Raw genomic sequence first — 17,493 nt, forward strand, 5'->3', positions numbered from 1 at the left:
ACATGTTCAGACCACCTAGGACATATTGGTGAATCTTGTACCAATGTTTGAAGCAACAAATGCATTATGACAAGTGCAAAAATAACACTCTGCATAAATCGATTGATCTAAATGTTAGTTCGAAGGCCAGTGCAATACAGTATGAGTGATGGGGCGAACAGCATAATCCACACTAGTGCGATGCCAAAGCTTCACCAGCAGGTCTGAAACCAATGACTGAAGTTGCAGCCCCTGTGGTGGTGGAGAGAGCTCATGTCACACTGGACTCTTATAGCCTTTGCCGTCTTCTGCTTGTGTGCACATGTAGGCCGGGTCAGTTGTCCCAGGTGCAAAAAACTGCAGAAAGTTGCTCAAAGTGGACATATCGGAATCTTACTTGTAAACATTTCTGCTTACATCCACTTTCCTCATATTAGTGCTTCTTTTTAATGAATTTAAAATGCTGTTACCACAAGTGGAAAGCTGGTGGTAACAGCAACCTCAGAAGCAAGCAAACGCGATTTGCAGTCAGCTCCTATTCAGTGCTAATATAAAAATTAAACCAATGCCGTTTGCATCCATTTTTTCTGTAGTTCTAGAATTTAAAGACCCTGTTAGGCTTTGACTCCAAGCTGTTTTATAAATTCTGAACAAGGCACCAAAGGGTGTTCGTGGGTGGATTAGGATTCCAAGTTGTGCAGTAATTCCAGTGTGTAGTATTTACCCACCCCATGTTCTGTAGAACTCACAATCAGATCCTTATTGTTAACATCATCTTCATTAATAATGTGTCTTTTTATTTGTACGCATGTTGCTTTATATTCAACCTGTATTTTTCCTCCCTTTAATAGGCATTGTTTCTCTCTTCCTAGTTCCTTTCTCCCATCTATCTGTTCTTCCTTCCTTTTTCCATACATCCATGCACCCATCCATCCTGATTAACTTCCTCCCTTCAGCCTTCACTCTCATCTCTCTTACTTCCTCCATACTTCTTTCCTATCTTTCTTTTTTGCTTTTCTCCTTTCCATCTACGCTATTCTGTTTATCTTTCCTTTCTTCCTACCAATTCCTTTCTTAATGATTCACTTCTTTCCTTTCTCCCTTCCTTTCTTCCTTCTTCTCTCCGTCCTCCCTCTCCCCCTCCTCTGCACACAACCTTCCTTTCATTCTTTCTTTTCCAACATTTCCTCATTTTTTTCTTCATTCCCTCCAGTCATTCCTTCCTAACTTCTATCCACTTCTCGTTGTTCTTTTATTACATTCCTTACTCCTTCATTCCTTCTTTACTTTCACGATTTTCTTAATTTTGCGTAGTCCTCCCTTTTTCCTCTCTCTACTGTTAAATACCACTAACTGATGAGAGTGACACTGTCCTCTACCCTCGTTCTCCCGACTATTATTTTGGCATATTTGTGAGTTTACTAACTTTGCTTGTTGAAAAAGTTTTCTACATTAAAAAACACAAGTCAATAAGATGCAAGCTGGTGCGATGGTTATTAAAAAAAGCCCTGCGCGCATATAGCACAAAAATAAAAAGAATAAAAAAAAGAAAACATGCTGCCTAAATATGGTGGCCGTATGCTTGCAATAAAAATTATACATTTAAAAAGAAATTAACCATTTCATAGAATTTAGTAGAAAAGTATGGTGCTTTCTTACAGGTAGGTGTACTCATAACAGGCAAAGAAACTTCTTTTAGTTTGAATACAGGTCTTAGTAAAATGTGATTCTGATTGGCATATGGAAAAGGGTACTATTGGCTTTCAATTACTGTAATCTGAAGACACGGTTTAAACACATAAAAATGACTACAAATAAAAAAGCTTAGGAAAACTTGATATTTCGAGTCATTATGACCGATTGACTATACCAATGGTTTTTAGCCACGATGCAGAGCATGCATCTTCGATCCTGTGCAGCGTGACTAAAAAAAAACAAAAGAAAAAGAAAGAAAGAATGCCTTTGACGTAGCCACCCACGTCATTTTGTAGGCACGTCCCCCTGGCATGTGCATATTTACAAAATTACACAGGTGCTTTGTATTTTTTTATTTTAGTTACCGATCTGATTTGGATTGGCAACTAAAAAGAAACTAAAAGAAGCAGAAATGTTTTGTAAAGTGATTAAAGTGAGCTGGAGCCTTGGGGAAAGAAACAGAAGCGACGGGGGGGGGACGGAAACAATGTGTGGGTCGGAAGCAACACAGGGAGGATATGGGGAATTGACGCCTTTGCAACATGGGAGGGGGGGACAGGTATGAAAGCAACACAGAGAGAATGGGAGAGACAGGTAAGCAACAGGGCAGAGGGAAAGAGGGGCGGTCAGGGAAGCAATATGGAGGGCACGGGGCGAGGCAATGGGGAGAAGCACACAGCCAAGTGCAAGGGGTGTGGGAAGGTGATGGTGACAGCTCCAAAACACATGCGTTAAGTGAACTGCTCAACTCAAAAGACAACAGTGCGACTTGTATGCTGAGTAATGGAAGCAGAGATGCCAGACAATCAAAGTGATGGTAAAGAGGCAATGCTCCACGTAAGGGACAACACAAGATTGACAAGCAGGGGCACAAATAATAAGCAGGCACATGGGAGTGACAAGGAAAGCCAACCAATGGTAAGCAATTGACAGGCTCTAAGCCTGTCTATGTTCTTGGTAAACCACAATATGCCTCACGACAGACAGTGCTTGTGCTAGTTGGCTCGACCTAAAAATATAAAGAATTGAAAGAAATAAGCATTTGCAAAGTTAAGTATTAGCCCACCCGCTCTGGAATTCGAGTGCACCTCTTTTTAGGTGCATGTCCACATGTGAGTGGGAAAAATGCCATCACTCACATGTGCAAGAGAGCCAGTGGTTGAAGAAGGCTCACCCATTGCCCCATGCTCTATTCTGTGGTGTGTAGAAACAAAATGTGACTGACAATTAAACAGAACCATAATGGAAGAGCAGTGAGCCAGAGTTTTGACTCCACTTGAGTGCGTTCAAAGGAGGTTTCGCATAGTTATGTTTCCGGGGGTTCAAACACATTCCATTTGCCAGATTCTGTGTACTATGTAATCTATCAGGGACCTGTTTGGGTTGGGAAATCTAGTACAGATTAGATTACAGTAGTCCAGATGGTTACAGTATAGTAGTCCAGCCAACTATATTACAGTAGTCCACGCACCTCAACTTCACCAAACAGGCTGTCTGAAAAAGCCTATCCGACTTTCTGGTGCATTGATAGTTGGAAATGAACACTATCTTGCATCATTTCCACTCTAAAAAACAGATAGCCTGACAGTGCCCCAAAAGAGCTACCAACTTCTGCTCTCAAACCACTGGCATTCCATCAACTGAAATCTAGTAGAAAGGGAACCACCACAAAAAGAAGGTTGTTCATTTAATTTGACGGAGACTCCCGAAGTGAACCAGTTCAGTTCTTGTTTCTGAGGTTGAAGAAATGAGCGACAATGAACAGTGTAATGAAACCTACTGCTAAGTAACCCAACTATGCATCTTCAGCCTCCCTCTATTACACTGTCTCGCCTTTACATCGCAAAGCCCATATGTTGCATTGGTCCCTCTACCACGCTCCCTTCTCTCTCCATTGCACTGTCACTCTTTATCTCTCATACACCACACAGTCCTTTACTTCTCTTTCACTCATTCCTATTACCACGTATACACCAGACATTCCTTTACTCCTACCTCGCAGGTATCACACATGTTTATGCTCTCTGTGTCTCCTCCGTCCTATCTCATTTAGTGTCATTGCTGCCTCCCATCCAACCGCATTTCTTTATATTCTTTCACCTTCTTCCTCATCTCTTTCAACTATCTGTCCCCGTCACTCCTTTAATTCTCGTCTGTCACATATTCTTTTATTTTCCTTCTCCCTCGTTTTTCTCGCCGTTAATCCTTTCTTCCCTTGTACCTCTCAAGTACCACGCATCCCTATGTTTGCTCTCTCCCTTCTGTCTCTAGTACCTGCCACTCTTCCTATCTCTTATTTACCACACATTCCTTCAGTTTCACTTCCCCTCCGACTCTCTTCCTTAACCCGTCTTCCTTATGTCTCTTATGTGCCACACATTCCTTTGTGTCTCTTTTCCTCCCCTCTTCCATTCCCTGTCACTCGATTTACTCCGCATATTCTTTTAGTTTCCTTCTCCCACCTCGTCTCCCCGTTATTCTTGTGTGCCCCAACATCCCCTTATTTTCGCTCGCCCTTGTCCTCTCTGTCAAATACACTGTCCCTCATTTCCCCTCTCATGCATCCTACATTCCTACATTTAGCTCTGTCCCTCTCCCTCCTCCTCTCCATGACTCTGTCACTCCTCCTACATCTAATGTGCCACACATTAATTGTTAGTCCATTTCCCCATCCTCCTCACCCCATTATACTGTCCCACCTTCCACTTCTTCAGCATCCCACATCGCTTTATTTTCGCCCTCCCGTCACTCTCTCCCCGTCACCCTGTCACTCCTGCTCCTCACCCTCCCTCCTTCCCTCCCCGGACCGGCCATGTGCACGGCTGGGAGCGCTGTGCATGTGATGGTAGAACATCTTCCCTCACAGGGGCAGGAGCTGAGGCAGCCCGACTGCTCGGTGCCCCAGGGCCAAAGCGCAGACACTATATACCTCACCACAGCGAGAAGCTGAGCAGAGGACACACTGTAGGCAATTACGGCGGAGCTGCGGCGCGCGGAGCAGCGGCAGCAGAGGCGCGAGGAGCGGCAGCGCGCAGGTGAGTTCACCCTTCACCCCTGACCCGCGCCTGCTCCCTGACACTGCCTGCCTTCCAGGTCACGGTGTGGAGGAGGGTAGCTGCACATCTGCGTGTGAGTGTGCGTGTACAGCACAGGCGAGATGCTGCAATGCTTTGCACAGATGGATGGATGGATGGATGGATGGATGGATGGATGGATGGATGGATGGATGGATGGATGGATGGATGGATGGATGGATGGATGGATGGATGGATGGATGGATGGATGGATGGATGGATGGATGGATGGATGGATGGATGGATGGATGGATAGATAGATAGATAGATAGATAGATAGATAGATAGATAGATAGATAGATAGATAGATAGATAGATAGATAGATAGATAGATAGATAGATAATTTCGTTACAGTGAGATTTGACTCCAAAGCTGCTTTACACCTGTATCGTTCTTGTATTTGGTGCATGAAGCATAAGTAAATGAATGGACAGCAATTCATTTACAGGATGGTCATGTATTATCGATGACTGAAAACCCATGCTCTGTGCACAATCTGTAAGCGGTGTGCGCAGTTTCGAGCAAAATATTGTGTCACTGGGTATTGTATTTTTGTGAGTTTTTCCTTGTAAGAAGTCTTATAAGTCTGTATGTATACGCACACACACATATAGAGAGAGATATGTGTATGTGAGTTGGCACATATATTTATAAATACATATATGTACAACTATGTATATATGTGTATTCACCTAGACATACACACATATATATAAAAGCGATAGAGTGGAAGATGTGCGCAACATTTCACACTCATCACATATTCTACAAATATATGTTTATATATGTTAAATTGTGAACTGTGCCAGTAAATTGTTTCACTTTAAAGACATTTACTTCCAAAGCACTTTTAAACATTTTGTATCATGAACCATGATGTAGAAATCAGAAGCACTAAATGTATGTAAAAGTATGTTTATAAAGTTATAGAACATATTGTGTGTGCCTGTGTGTAACTATATATATATATATATATATATATATATATATATATATATATATATATATATATATATATATATATTAATATAGACAGTCATATATATGCAGCAATATACGTGCAATACAAAAAATAGGAATTTATACATACACACTAACGTATACATAGCATTATATGTGTATGTATGTAGACACACATCAATTTAGACAAACATTCACACATGTATATAAATGCCCATGCATATGTATACAGATATATCACTATTTGAATACTTATATAATCTGTGCACAAATTAATGTACAAATGTATGTATAAACACATGTGTATGTCAGTGTATGCATAAGAGTGTGGGTAAGTTATACAGACACATCGATAGCCATATATGCACATGGGGGTACACCAACACACACACGCACATTTACACATACATTATTGTATGTTTATTTGGTGAAGCTATACAGGTCGATGCTTCAGAACCATTTTGCTAATCAAATATACAACTGAAACATATGCATACTCACACATGCAAGTCTGGAATTATATTTTAGCGAGATCTGTTTTTCCACTATATTTTTATCTAACTTCTGGGACTTTTTGTTAATAAAAGGGATCATATTTGATTTTTACTACAGAGGAGTGTCCCTAACTCACACATTACATCACTTTCGCATGAAAGAACACGTTGTCAGTAATGTTTGGGAGTGCTCTCGTCCAGGGAATGTTCTCATAGAGTGAATCACTTCTATAGAGAGGTGCACAAAGGGACTTTTGTGGCGCCTCTACTTTAATGTATGTTCTAATAATGGAAGTAGCACTAAAGATCAGATGTGCTTGAGACGTGGGTAGTTGTTATGACGTGTGTCGACACATAGGGGATGTTCTCAAATGAAAATGTATCACGAGTTTTCTAAATTTGTTCATGGCAGGTGAATGTCCTTGAATTTGGGAATTTATTCCAGAGAGGGGACAGCATTCTGAATTTAAACAGACGTGGATTCTTTTCAGAAGCTGTGACGGCTATTTGTGAGAGAGAACTGGAGTGATGAAGTTATATTTTTAAATTTGAATACATTTTACTCGAGTTTATGAAAAGGTTATACAACTCCAGAACAATGGTCCTGCCCCCTCGTCCACTTCCACATCCCACGACTTTTTTTTCCCCATGGTCATTCCGGTATTAAATCTCTCCGACAATAGCATCGCGGAAAACTCAAATCATATACTTTAGTTATGTTTATTTAATAGAAATTACTTCTAAGAGTGCATTTTTGTGGGAAAACGCATTTCAACAGCATTCTTATATGGAAATAACCCTTTTTCTGCTTGAAGGGAGACACCGAGCGTGTGTTAAACGGGTCCCTTAGTGACAGTATTCTCATAAAATTGTATTTTAGTACTCAGTCTTAATTAAGGTAAGCTGATATTGTGATGGAAATGTACTTTCAAATGGCCCAATATTATCCACGTGGCGGTTTCGTGTGTTCTGAGAAGGGCATGTACTTATAATTGAACAATCTAGGAGAGGATGTACTGTACATGCACCTGGACAATGGACATATGTAGTGACCAGAGAATGTACTTGTAACTGGGGAATGTATATAGAAGAGGATGTAACGTATATACACCTGGGCAGTGGGCATATGCACTTGTAACTGGGCAATGTACTTATGACAAGATGTCCTGTATATAAACCCGAGGAGTGGACATATATTCTAACCAGGGAATGTACATCTAACATAGTTATGTACTTATGAGAGGATGTACTGTACATTATTGGTGGGCGGAGCTTGCAGAGTTTCACTCTGTGGAATTCCGTGGAGTTACATGAAGAATCTGCAAGATTCTGTGGAGTTCTGCACGCGGAAGGAATCAGCACCAGAGGACACTGCTTTCTGCTGTTCAAGTAGATTTTGTGTATGGAGAGGAGACGTGTGCCAAAGGACATTGCCATTTCTCTTATTTTCATCCGGTGCCTGGTTGCCCACTTTACAATTTCTTTTAATCTGCATGGGTTGCCCATTACTCAGCTTTTAGTGACTATGTTGGAAATTGTCAGCATTTTTCAGGAATTGTCTAACCGAGGTACCCGAATTGTCTAACCGAGGTACCCTGAATGACAACCTCAGCTCATCACATCATAAGAAAAAAGTATATAATTTGTCTGTAGAACGAAGCACAGTGGCACGAAACTCCTCCAGGCACTAATTGGAGACAGTATCAACATTATAAATGCCTTTCTTCTAAAGGGATTAGATCCCCATCTTCTAATGCAGCTGTTATAAGCCAACACCTGAAAACCCATCAGCCAACCCAAAGATCCTGGCAAAATACTGACAAGTCTCTGAATTACCCCATCCAATTGAAAGGCAAGTTATGAGACAATCAATAATCCTTGGAACTCAACCATCTGCGCCATGATCGTCAGATTCAGACCACATATGTCACAAATATCAAAGAAGCTCTCCTCCTCTGTTTGGATGAAAATAAAAAAAACATAATTAAAACACCTTGACCGCTCTGCTGTCTACATAATGGTGGATCAAACAATTCCCTTGAAGATACTCGGACATTGGATGTCTATGTCTGTTTCGGCCCTGCTTGGATCCATATATTCTTTTCAGCCCACACAAAAAAGGATTTGTTCAATGGAACCATCCTCATGATATGTGTGGTGCAGTTGTACAGTGCTACAAAAATTATTTTGTCTGCTCTTCAGTGAACTAAAGAGCTACACAGCACATTAAAAATGTGAATGAGGGAGGAGCCAAGATGGCGACCGGGACGGCAGCGTAGATTCCCGGCTCCGTGAACCTCCGCATCCCGCACGGATATCCTGCATGAGATCCTTATTCTGCGCTACGAGATCGTGTTCGTAAACGAAAGTGGCAACCGATCGTGTGACTCCGAGATCTCTGACTGCCGTACAACCGGAGAAATCAGCGGTTGAACTTTGCGGCCCGTGCGGTCCCGAAGCCGGGACCTCGAGTGGACGCCTTGGCCGGGTGGCAGTTGAACAACAGCGGCCTGTGGTGACTGGGTGGAGTCGGTCCACCGAAGTGGAGCTCCCCTCGGCCTGCATTTTGCTGCGGCCGCTCCCCCCTGCTGAACGTTGCGGACTGAGGACATGCCCGGGTGTGCAATTCTCGGATTCCGTGGCGTTTGCCCTTGCCTTTGACGGTGAGCTGCCCGGACGCCGTCCCTGGCTCGCCCTGATCCTTGCGGGCCGCTCCCGGCTTTTCGCGGGAGCTGGTCCGTGGCGGAGACGACTGTTGCCCGTGACCGCGCAACGGCTGAATCTGTGCCTGCCCCAGGATCCCTGTCTTCAGCGACGTGGACCTTGAGGAGTTGTTCCCGGGGTCCTGGCCCCACTACGAGTCGGGCCTTCCCAGCGGCCATTTTGTCGCGATGCAGCCTACCATCCTGTCCGCTGGGACGCAACGAGACTGGGGGTGTGTGCCTTTCGGGAGTGTGGCGGAGCGATCGGAGGGAGCTGCTCTGGGATACGGCGACCTCCTGGAGGCCCTTGGTGCCCTTCATTACTCCTTGGCTCATGGCGCCGGGGTCCTGGAGGGGAAGCTAGATGGTGTGGTAACAGCGTTGGGACAGTGGCGGCATGCTGGTCCACAGGTACACAGTGGCTTTCCACACTGCACACAAGAGGAAGATGTTGCGGCCCCCCCCGCGATTAGTGTACAGCCGGACACTCCGGACAATATGCTACCGTGTGGTCGGCTAACTGTGGACTTGATCTGTTCCGGAGGTATCGGACCTGAGCGGAAAATGGTGGCCTTGTCCCGTGCGCGGTCTCCGGCGGCCCAGGGACAATTCCAGCAACGTGTGTCTCATTTGGCTGACTCAGCCTGTCTGGACCTTGTGTGCAGTGCAGATCCTGGGGCGGCACTGGAAAAGACGCCCCTCCATGAAGCGGTCTGTGCGGATGCTCAGAGACTTCCACCCCACCTGTATGCGGCGCTTCCCGACTGTTTTTGGACACTCCTGTACCTTGGGACATCGGACATGGTGCTGGGTCGAGGGACAGGCATGGGCAGAATCGCAAAAAGCGGTCAAGGCTGAGGCTGATCCTTCGGGGGTGGTCACCTAGTAGACAGGCGGACTCATGGTTGCGCGCTCTCGTGGTTATTCGCATAGTTGGTGTATAATGCTCCCCATTCCCCCCCCCTTTTTTGATATGGTCGACTTGGTGCTGCTAATCGTTTGCTGGGGGGAGACTTCACCGTGCGGGAGGGAGAAGCCGGGGGTATGTTTTTAAGGCCCTCCTCCAGTTTATTATATTCTTTCCGCCCCCCCCGTCTGGGGGGGCTCTTTCTCACTCTCTTTTTTCCCTGTCTCTTCTATATTTCGGGTCTAGTTCCAGGGCGACAGGCACACTGCTGGGGGGTGGGGCCATACTCATTCGCAGAGGTGCAGGGTGGGGGGATGGGGGAGGGGACTCTTTAGTCTTTATCTCTTTTTCCATGGCCTCCGTTTTTTTCTCTGTTTCTTTTTGCTTTCTTTTTCTGGGATCAGTGCGATACACCACCCTGATTGTGAATCGTTTGCTCTTCATGTGTGCCACAGTTTCCGGGGGGTTCGCTGGGCTTTAGGTACGGGGACCTGTAGGCGCAACTATCTTTGATATTTCTCCTCATCCGTACTTTCCCGCGCCTGCGCCATTGATTTAATGTAGTGCTGCTTATTGTTTATGTCTCTTATCCTTGCCCCTTCTCGCTGTTGGGAAATTGTTTGGCACCTGATCCTACTGTTTTGTCTTATCATAAAATGAAAAACCCTTTCTCTCCTGGTGTCCTACCTGCGCGGCTCATTGGCCGGACTATATTGGATTGAAGACTTTGCTCTCCGAGGTGCCGCCTGTGTTGACATTTGCTATTATTATCCTGGTTACTTAGCGGCCGGCCCCGGGGGGTTGTAGGCCCATACGTGTAAATGATTGAAACATCAATAAAGGTTTTTCAAAAAAAAAAAAAAAAAAAAAAAAATGTGAATGAAGTAAATCTAGAGGACATTCAAATGGAAGTGTAGAGTTGTTTGATCAATGAGAAATTATTTGTGGGGACTACGCATAAGAGTGTACAGGAAACTGACATCATCGTCGTTCTTAGGGCGGCTATTAGTGAAGGCATTGCACCTTTGGTAAACAACTATATGGAATGTCCGAACTGCAATGGATATATGTAAGTCTTAGTCTACTGCGTTCTGTTTGGTGAGTGTGTGTTATTTTTGGGCTTGTATTAGGCTTTGAGTTTCATGGTAATCAATTGGACGAAATCTCTGCAATGTTGGATGCATCTGAGATAGGCCTGGGCTAAAATCCGTTCCGCTCGCGGAAATTGCGATAATTTGACATTTTCGCATTCCGCGGAGAGCGCGAAAATGTCAAAATTTCCGCAATCCGCATTTTACCGGAAATTTTTTGCTTGCTCGTGCTGTAAAATAATACATTGTCGCGTGCGCGCGATCGCCTTACCTGAATCCCCGCGTTCGCCGAAAAGTTTTCCCGATCCGGTCGCGTTCTCCACGAGATGTTGGATTGTTGGTAGCCTTGTGCACTGTCTCGCGACAGTTCGTGCCCGCAGTAACGTCATTAGTCGCGCGATCACGTCTTTCTTCTCGCGATCATGCACCGCGAGACAAGTGAAAACAAGATGGCCGCGCCCGCTAGCAACTGCATGGGTAAGTTGGCGAGCCACGGCCACGCAGAAAATACCGCGAATGGGCGGTAAAAAAACTTCTGCATTTTCGCGATATTTCCGCGTGTTTGCGGAGATTTTTAACATTTTCGCGATAATTTGCGAAAGTGAATTTCGCAAATTCCGCCCACCCCTAATCTGAGATTCTCTGTATAACGTTGGGTTGTATGTGGGTTTGTCCCGTTGGAGGAAGGTATAAAGTGACAACAGAGCTAGCCTTACAGTCATGTCTAAATAATATCATGTACATTAGTAAAGAGCAGATTACCTCATGCTTTGGCATCAGTGTCTATGATTTTCTTGTTTCTGGTTGTGCCAAGCCTCAAATCGTGATTGGTGTAAGCAGTGTTTAGGTCAGGTAATGTCGTTATAGGTTATTATAGTATAGGTGTTGTCCTTTGGAACTCTCCCCCATAAAGAGGGGGGTTGCTGGGGACCTCAAGGGACAGGAGCGATGAGTGAATAGGAGTGGGATTTGGGATCTCTAAGTTAGATGAAGGTATTAGGAGTCATATGAGAGTGAGGGTGGCTGTCTAGAAAAAAAAAAAGGAAAGGACGCGAAAGCCACAAACAGAGCGCTAATTGGAAAAGTGCAAGTTAGATTGATCAAATGGAGATGCAAGTCTGTCAATTCTACTATTAAACCAATGGGAAATTAGTACAAATCTGTGTTCCTATTGTATATGTTAGGTATGTTCTGTGTTCCATTTTGGTCAATGTAAATTAACAGAATTAATTCAACAAAATAATTTGTTTCTTACTTCCAGTCCCAGTATGTGGGGGGTACAGTGATACTGGTCAATGTCACTTATGTTTTGTAATGACACTGAAGTTTATAAAGTGCATAGTTTGTCATTAGTATGTTCTAAAAGCACATTCAGCTCTTTGGGGTATCCTCGGGATGTGATTTTTAAGTTTTCATCATAGTTTAAAGTTTGAGTGATGAAATGGTGCAGCTTTTCTGTTCTGATCCATCTTTTGTTGGGTGCTGTGCTGTGTTCGATGAGCTGCAGTTGTGTGGACTTTGAAGTCAGTGCGACCTGCCAGAGAGCTGTTACCAAATACTTATGCATCTATAAGAATGGTACCAATCCCTTTGTCTGGCGTTTAGTGATAGTCTAGGCCTGGGGGTGCTGGTTGTGAGTATCTTTGAGCTATGTCGCTGTGTGAGATGTTCTATCTCATGTGATATGGTGGATGTTTGTGCATGATGTATTGCCAACTACATAGCATATCGGTGATGTCTTATAAGTATAGTTGATGGTCTTTCTAATGTGTACTGTTCTGTGTGTATGTGTGTGTATGCACACGCCCGAGCGCATGGTTTCATTGTGCCAGATACTTTTGCCTTATTGGATTTATCTACATCTAACAAACCTACACATTCGGCCAGTCCTCACTAAGGAGTAGTTTATGAGCGTCCAGTAGCTATCCAGCTACCTGTCAGTAGCTCGCCTATGTGCACCCCAGCCTTCTAAATTGGAACCTTTTGCTTGGTTAGATTAACATATGGACGCCAAAATTGTGTAATTCAAGATGAAAATGTGTATTTTCTCAAAACTCATAAGCTGATGTTTGGAGAAAAGTAGCTTCATTTCCAAAATATATTTAAAGCTGATTTTTGAGTAATGTATAATGTGCAGAGACGTATTACTAATATGATTACTTTTGTGCCAGGGGCACTGCAGCTTTGACCGGCATGTATTACTTACGCATTCCAAATTAATGAAGGCTTGCATTATATTACTAGCCTCTTAACCTGAGGAGTGGACTAGAACTGAGGAGTTTTAGACACATCTAAAATGTGCTCTTCCTCTAGCTTGTTGCTGGGGGGCAGTGGTGCAGTGGTTGCTGGCACGGATTGGGGGTGGCAGGGTGGAGGGCGGGGGATAGGAGGGGGAGAGGGTAAAGAAAAGGAAAAAAACCATACCTTACTTCCTCGCCGCTCCTCATCATCGTCCCTCCATTCTGCAGGAACCAGGAAGCACACCCAGGCTCCCCTGACCAATCACAACACTGCAATGCAGCGTTGTGATTGGTCTGAGCACTGTGGTTCGGCGCTAAGCCAGGAAATTGGGACCTGGCCATGTTCTTCATGCTGGCTGTATGCAGCCTGCATGGAAAACATGCAAAGTGTGCATGACTGTTTTGTCGGCCTTAGAGGGCCGATCAAACAGTCATTGCGCACTTAGGAGGCTACCACTACTCCTACCCTGCTCTAAGAGCAGAGCAGACCCGCCCTGCACACCAAACCTCAGCAGAAAAAAATAAAATGATAATAACTACTAGTTATTATCATTTTATTTTCCTTTATTTCCACTGCCGAAAGCAGTGGGGCGAGGCTCCTTCGCCTTAGCGGAGGAGCCGCCACTGCTGTGGTGGTTCCTTGATAGGTTCATGCATGAACATAGGGGACTAAGTGCAAATCGAAAGAGGAGAAAGTGTGCTTAAGTGCATAGATATGTAGGGTGGGTTGGTAGGACTTTGTAATGACTTTGGTGCTAGAATGGTGTATGGTTGAATAGTAAGTTAGTCATCTTGCCTTGGCTAGTAAGATTGGAGGGACAGACATAGTCTCAGACCACAGTCCCTACAGGCCACTAACAGGCCTGTATGAGGAATTCCCTTCAAGAGATCACCTTATACTCCAGAACCTTTAACTGAAGAATGCACTTGAAGTGAGTTGTACTTAGAGTAGCTTTTAAGTAGGAAATGACTGCTTAATGTTCAGCGTGGTCAGGCTCCACTGACCAGGAAACTGAGGTTGGCCAGAGGTCACACACATATGATTATGTTACCCAATTACATTTTAGGAGGGGGTCATTGTTAAGAAGATGGATTGCCGGGGGCACAGTAACGACCATGAATTGGGCAGGGAAACATGCAAGAGAAGAATGAGTGCCCAGCAGAGGGATGAGGAATGAAGGGTTGATAGTAAGACGTGGGGGCAGAACTACCAGGCTATGAGCAGGGAATGGGCAGCATCACAAGGGGCTGGTGGACAGTTTGAGCAACACTCTGAGTTAGATGCGTCTGTGGGTGGTCTCACAAGCCAGCAGATAGAAGCATCAGTGGGAGAAGAGCAACACCTCAAGGTGTTGGATGGAGCGTGCACCGTCTTAGCATGGCAGGAATCTCCGGTACCGCCCTGTCTTGGATCAAATCCTTCCTAGAAGGCAGAACCTTCCAGATGACCGACAGCTCAGTTAACTCCAGAGCTCTCCCCCTCCAGTGTGGGGTCCCCCAGGGCTCCTCCCTGAGCCCCACACTCTTTAACGTATACATGTCTCCCCTCGAAGACATCGTAACCCCATTCGGCATAAAAACTGTTATGTACGCCGACGACACCCAGCTGGTCGTCTCTCTAAACCAGTTGACCAAATGTCTGGACAACTTGTCATCTTGCCTCCAGAATATATCCCAATGGATGTGCTACTCTCGTTTGAAACTAAACGGAGAGAAGACTGCAATGTGCCCAAAACGCCGCGGCCAGACTCCTGACCGGGACCAAATCTAGATGCTCTGCCAAACCAGCCCTCAGATCACTACACTGGCTCCCGATCAAGGAAAGGATCACCTTTAAGACGCTCTGCATCTCACACAAAATACTTCAAGGCAGAGGCCATCCCATTCTGAGATCTCTCGTCAAACCACATCATTTCAACAGACAGCTCAGATCAGACTCCCTTTCCTTGGCCAGTGTCCCCAGAATAAGAAAGGCTCGCTCAGGGGGGCGACTGTTCTCATATAATGCTCCAGAGCTGTGGAATTCCCTCCCACTCCCCATCCGAAGAGAACACAACCTACTGGCCTTCCGTAGGCAATTAAAGACCTGGCTCTTCACATAAAACCCTCCATACAGCTCCCCCTCTCGGAATGCTACAGGTTGACCGACAGCGCTGGGATGCCCCAGGGTAGCTACGCGCTTTACAAATCGGAAATCAAAATCAAAATCAAATCAAATCAAACAATATCAGTAATATCAGTGGCAGAGGACAGGCACTAGAAGTGAGCATGTGGACAAGGGGAGATGAGGCGCAGAATCAGGGGGATGGGCAATGGGAAAAGCACAAGGAAAGTGGATGTACTACGGGATGTGTAAGCACATCAGGTGCATGGGCTGTGGGGTCTTGCAAGATGAGGGAGTGGATAGACAATGGAAAGCAAGGCATAGGGAAAACACACTAGATTGCAGAATGTTATTCCTAAAACAGAAATTGCTCCTAGATAAAACAGATGACGAATGAAATATGTAACAATATATTTCACATATTTAAATAACATTTATTTCTGTTGATTATGGCATTTTCTAAGACATTAAAGAACAAGTTAGTGAAAGAGTCTTCTCCCCGATCCAGGCAGTGGCTATAGTGGTTAAAATATGCAACATGAAGTTCTATGATGAGCAGGAGAAATATTATTCGCAATGACAGGGGCAGGGTTGAGAAGATAAGCCAACACTTGAGGTCATGCCACTTTATTCAGGAATCTACTTTGGAGTGAGGCATGTAACAAGAATCTGGGTGAGCAGACAGTAAGGACTGTAGCAAACCACAACACACAAAGGCTCAGCAAGACTCCCTTTAAGAAAAGTAAACATGCTGCCACGCCTTGCGGCTCTACCCTCGCGCCAAATTACCACACAGTTTTGAGTTTTTGAGGTACACCCAACTTTGCACATTTTCCCTATTTTATACCTTTTCCCTCCTTGTAAATTCCTCCAAAACCTGTAGGAATTTGTTTGGGGGAAAACCTGCGAGTGCGATAGTTTTGCACTACTCCTGAGTCCTAATGTGATGTTGGGTGCAAACACCATTTACACCCAATATTAGATTCATAAACCTAATCCGAATGAGGGCATAAGAAAGCGTCTGAGTGCATAGATATTTTGTTGAGCCCTTAACCTAGAGGGCATACATCTGGCAGCCTTACTAAACTTAGGATAGGTTGAAAAACGTAAATCTGTACATATCATTAGACCGTGTTCCCAGCCCTGGGATTTCAAGTAATCAACACGTTCAGTGCTGAACGTAAAAGGGAAGCCTGAATGATCAATCACGGTGTCCATGGTGGCACATTGCCTTATGTTCTTGCTGCGACAGTAGGACTACTTAAACAAGCCGTCAGCAATCCTACAATTGACGTTTAATTCTGGTTTCGTGTCCCAATCCTAATTAATTATGAGATTATAAATCTAGATGGTGATTCTGATATTTTTAACTAGGTCATGTAAAAGTAATGTGTTATTTGTTGTGTGGATACCCCTTTTAAGCTCGAAATGTATATTCACAACTAGCCTTATCACTGGAATCTAGGATATCGTAATAGGTATCTTGTATAGGCAGCTTTGAAGCACAAGAAAAGAGCTAATTTTAGAGCAACACGGTGGGCCCTATCAATGAACTGTATTTTGTAGTAGGTTTAGTAGTACTACAATAGTATTACTCACGTACTATAAAATGCTTTAACAAAAGGGGAATACTTACCACTAAGTGAGAGGGGTTTAGGGGGAGTAAGGAGGGTTTAGGGAGTACATGCACCCACACTCAAAAGAGTAAGCTCATTCCTATTCACAAACTGCACTTCTAAAGATACTGGACAAAAGACCCAAAACAGTAGTAAATATACTCCATTGCAGACCAGAAGTAAGTTCAGCAAGGCACATGGCCAATTACTGTTACTGTTGCTTACCAGTTCATCACACAGGTGATTAAGGGCGCATGCCAAATATGTAACTGTTCTAAACATTAAGGGTCAGAAAGTGGTGGATGTCCCCTACCTGCCCTATTTAGTATGCATAGAAGTTCTATACACTCTAAGGGCCTAATTACGAGCCTAGTGGTCCACAGACCACCAGACTTGTGGGGGTGCGGTGCCTGGTGGTTTTCTGACTACCCTATTACAATTAGGGCGGGCTGAACACCATTGCCCTGCCACAGCTACCAGGGAAACGCCAATCCCCGGTGTTGTTGCAGCGGTCAGGAGGCCGCAATATACTTCCTCCTCCATGAAAACTGTGGCCCACTTGTGCATCTGCGCCATGGGATGCATGCAGGGGGGCATAACATGTGCTCCCTTGTGTGCATGCACCCCAAT

At 44.6% G+C, this 17,493-nt stretch overlaps 1 protein-coding gene across 1 annotated transcript in view; it reads left to right on the top strand.

Moving 5' to 3' along the window:
• Positions 1 to 4,630: 4,630 nt before the first annotated feature.
• Positions 4,631 to 17,493, top strand: part of PRR35 (proline rich 35) — a 138,989-nt gene continuing 126,126 nt past the window's right edge. The window contains exon 1 of the mRNA XM_085630162.1: positions 4,631 to 4,709. The gene's annotated coding sequence lies outside the window, so the exon portion shown is untranslated. The remainder of the gene's footprint in view (positions 4,710 to 17,493) is intronic.

The sequence above is a fragment of the Triturus cristatus genome, chromosome 10 (assembly GCF_964204655.1).
Source record: "Triturus cristatus chromosome 10, aTriCri1.1, whole genome shotgun sequence".
NCBI lineage: Eukaryota > Metazoa > Chordata > Amphibia > Caudata > Salamandridae > Triturus > Triturus cristatus.